Raw genomic sequence first — 4,108 nt, forward strand, 5'->3', positions numbered from 1 at the left:
TGAACAGGACCAGACAAAATTCTACGGAAGAATTTTTGAATGATTTATGGACAGAAGATTTTGCGAGTCAGTTATGGGAATGAATCTGTAAGCGTTTCTTCAGGTTTTATAATCTACATAGGCATAAAATTATACAGCAGCACCGTTTTTACAAGTAATATTTTTAATGGAAACGGGAAAATGCTTAATTTCATATTATGTACCAAGAATAAACGTAATTGATATATATATATATATTTTTAAAACAGCATCTACCATAAAATAGAATTAAACTTCTTAAGCAGTAATACATTTAATACGGCTTTAGTTGTCAGTTCACATTATGGCTGTGTTTCTTTGTGTTAGCTTGTGTAAATAGCGGTTGCTGAATCACTCATCATTACCTCACTGCGTCCTTCCTGTGTTTCACTTGTCAGTAGCACATGTGGCTGAGTCAAACTGCTGCCAGGGTCATTTGTGGGCTTCCCCCTTGTCTGATCCTCGCTCCTCCCCCTGTGTGTGTCCTCTAGGAGACGGCTCCATCTCCAGCTCAGGCTGTTGGTGGCGTGTTGGAACATGCCTTGACTTGTACTGCCGGATGCAAAGCAGAAAGAGCAGTATTAAAAAGAGGGACGAGAGGCAGGACAGTGGTCAAGAGTTGGTGAAGAACGGGAGAAGTGGCCGACAGGACTCCACAAACTCTGGGCAACGCCAGGACGAGTGGGCACTGAAGGATGAAAGAGCCTTATCAATGACTGGTGAGTAAGAATATGAAAACATCACTTAAGTAATTTCCACTTAAGACGTTCATTTTTTTTGCTATTTCAAAGAGAAGTGGATATTTAAAACAGCCTTTTGAAGTGTGTGGAAATCCCATTATGTTGAATTCAACCACTTGAGTTTGAAAAGGAATAAAAAGAATGGACAGACTTACAGTTTAAAAAAGAGGAAATTAATTTGTAGACTTCATTGAGAAAGCATCCTGAGGTTAACGCGATGCCATGGTAACGAACAACACCAAACAATAGCTGATTATAAAACAGATACAGCAAACAAACAGACACATTCAATACAGACAATTAAAAGTACATTTCTTGCTGTAAACTGGTATTTGTTTGAAAAGCATATTGACCTAGCAAGGCACAAGGTTTAGCCCAGACACTCAGATTGATCGCAAGTCAGTTATCAGCTCAAAACAAGGAGAATAGGCTGCAGAGTTCATTATTTTTTTTAACTTAGCACGTAGGTGTACACTGGCTTTTTAAAACGCAGATGAATGTGCTGTATGCTCTGTGTATTTTACCTTTGCATCACCAGGCATGCAAATAGTAACTGGGCAACTCTGTTTTATGGTAACCAGGGGATAATCCACTACCAACAAGCCGCTCATGTGTCAAACTGAAACAAAAGAAGACAAATCAGAACAATTATCAAACAAACAATGACCAGATTTGTATGGAGAAACCTCAGCTCGACAGGCATGCCATCACAGCTTTTGTCATGTGTGGCATTGCCGAGCAGCGCGCCTCGGCAGTAAATACTAATGGCATTGTTAGGCATAAGATGATTATGTTTGGAGCAGGAAAGCATGACTGTCTGGGTGTTGTAGCTGACACCGGAGCAGCGGGGACGTGCAGAGGAGAAGGAGCGATGTATGGTGATGCTGACAGGATCCAGATCAAACTGTGTAGGTCGTGTTGGGCTGGAGCGGGACACAGGCTTAAGTCCCATGTAAACTCCTCAAAAGCCACAACTGACAATAGTGATATTTTTACGTACAGATGTGTGAAAATATTATCACCTGTTTATTTCAGGTATATTTATGTATTTATTTATTATGAACTGATAAAATAGTAACCTTTTTTATGATCGCTTTCAGTTTGCAATTATAAGTATCCACTATTCTTAAGAAAACACCTCACATCTAAAGTCAAAGGAAAAATTAGAATATTGTTTTTCTTACAAAGCAAATCAGTTGCATTTGTAATCAATAATAATAATAGTACAGTTTAAATTTGTATATTTAAAAACACAACCGATGCTATGTATTCACACTAAATAACAGGATATTATCAGTTACTGTAGACACCTTAGGCCTATTAACGATGTCAAATAAATTATCCAAGAAAGTAATGCGTGTTCACACTGTAGTTGCTTGATGATTGACATTTCTTTAAAAAAAACAAAAAAAAAACAGAATGGGCCGTAGGCAGTGAGGAGATGATGACATTTAAGGAGTGTATTGTCCCAGTGCTGATGTCTTGTGCAGTCATTGAACCTGTTCATTCAATGAGCTGTTCTCACTGCCATTTGTCACTCCAGGATGAGGGATTACATCCACCTCGGAGCAAGAAACAATCCCTGTCATCATGTGCTCAGAGTGCGGAGCGCGCCAAAAGATCCACATCCACACAATTAAAATATTAGTGTCAGCCGTGGTCAGTTCATCCGACATCAGAGGAAAAGGAAAGCAATAAAAGAGATTAGTTTAAATACTTAGTTTAGCAGTAGAACATTTTAATGAGTGAAAACGTAGGGCAAACGGAGAACTGTATATTTCAACGCTGTATACGTTTAACATGAATGGATGTCATGAATATAGTGAATTATTAACATATTCATTATTATCATGAACATTGAATTTGTTTTCTTACAAACTGTTACAAAGGGTCGGAGCGCATCCAGCATTAAAACAACTCTTTAATTACACTGGAGCACTGCGTCAGTCCAAGGTCGGCCTTTAGTCTTTCACATCTGTTCATAAATGTGCCTCTGATATCACCTCCGCTATCCGCCAATGTACAACCCACCGCTCCCCTGTCTGTCCACCCTCATTTGTTACCTCTACTGCAGATTTCTCTCCACTCTCCGTGTTTGTCTCGTCAGCAAAGCGCACCCCACAGGGACAGGACAGTATGGAATGGTCAGTCGGCCCGAAATAGCTTCACAGTAAGCAATACACTCGTATAGACACCGAAGCTCTTGTGCTGTGGACACAAGGAGAAGGACACACAAATAGATGAGAGGGATCAAATTGAACCTCTTGTTGCAGAATCATGAGTCACTGCAGGTCTATTATTAGTTTTAGGGATGTTTAGACAAGTTGTGCTGAAAAAGAGAAGCCACGCTGATGGCTTGTATTGAGGAGCTGTTAAACCTTAACACACTGTGGGCAGTGAAGCGACCAGTCATCAGTGAATTAACTATGTAATATTGCTGACAATCGGGATTTGATTTCCAAACCAAGCTGACGCGGTTATGATTTTTTGATCCTGTTCAAATTTGATTTCACTTTCTTCTTGTGTGGCTTTCCAGGTGCTGGCGCAGGACTCCAACCATGAACATTTTATAGTCGCCACAACAAAACCAGTGAGCGAAACCTGCAAAAAGACTTACTGGAGGAAGTGTGTTTGAGAAGAAGAGGAAGTGGAGACGGAGGAGGGCTGTTTGGATGCGGCTGCTGTGGGTGTTTCTCTGGCAGTGTCTTAGCTGGTTGTTGTGAGGAGTGAGAACGAAGCAATCAGCAAGTATACTGCCGCAGAAATTCTTCGCAATAAGAGGCCTGTGAGATCAGCTGGACGCCAGAGGAGGACAACGGGGATGGTTGAACAGGATCTGGAACATATGCAAAGTGACTTCAAGCATGGCATTTTCATGATAACATCTACAACAAGTTCACTTGGATCACAGCATCAAGCCTCTTCAGCATGTTTTACGATCCTCTGCTGCCATCTTGTGACCGATCTCCCAGCATGCCCCTGAAAATTAAAAATGTGCATTATTATGGATGAAAAGGTCATTCATAAGTGTGGCTTGAAATTGCTTGTTTTAAGTTGCAAATGCATGAACATTTTAGAATAAGCGTAGCATCCAAAATGTCTATTGTTGTAAATACATTTGTATCCGTACCAAGCATTTACAATAGAGGTCTATTTGAATGGGGTTTCTCAAATTTTACAATAATTAATGGATAAAAAGTATGGTACATTTGAGTTTTTTGTAGTTTTTTTTTTTTTAAATCAAGAAAGCATTAAAAAGTAAATCAAGTATCCTATGGTGTTGAATTATTTATTTACATATTTAATTTGTGTCATTTTGTGTTTACTTCCTTCAATAAATACACCTAAGG

General features: G+C 39.6%; 1 long non-coding RNA gene across 1 annotated transcript; it reads left to right on the forward strand.

Annotated features, from left to right (window-relative positions):
• Nucleotides 1-626: 626 nt before the first annotated feature.
• Nucleotides 627-3,566, forward strand: LOC140363516 (uncharacterized). Its single transcript, XR_011927149.1, has 2 exons — nt 627-737; nt 3,295-3,566. It is a non-coding gene; the product is annotated as an uncharacterized lncRNA (long non-coding RNA).
• The last annotated feature ends 542 nt before the right edge of the window (nt 3,567-4,108 follow it).

Source organism: Eucyclogobius newberryi, unplaced genomic scaffold (assembly GCF_026437365.1).
Source record: "Eucyclogobius newberryi isolate DKJ021-1_F unplaced genomic scaffold, fEucNew1.0.hap1 SCAF_17, whole genome shotgun sequence".
In the NCBI taxonomy this organism is placed as follows: domain Eukaryota; kingdom Metazoa; phylum Chordata; class Actinopteri; order Gobiiformes; family Gobiidae; genus Eucyclogobius; species Eucyclogobius newberryi.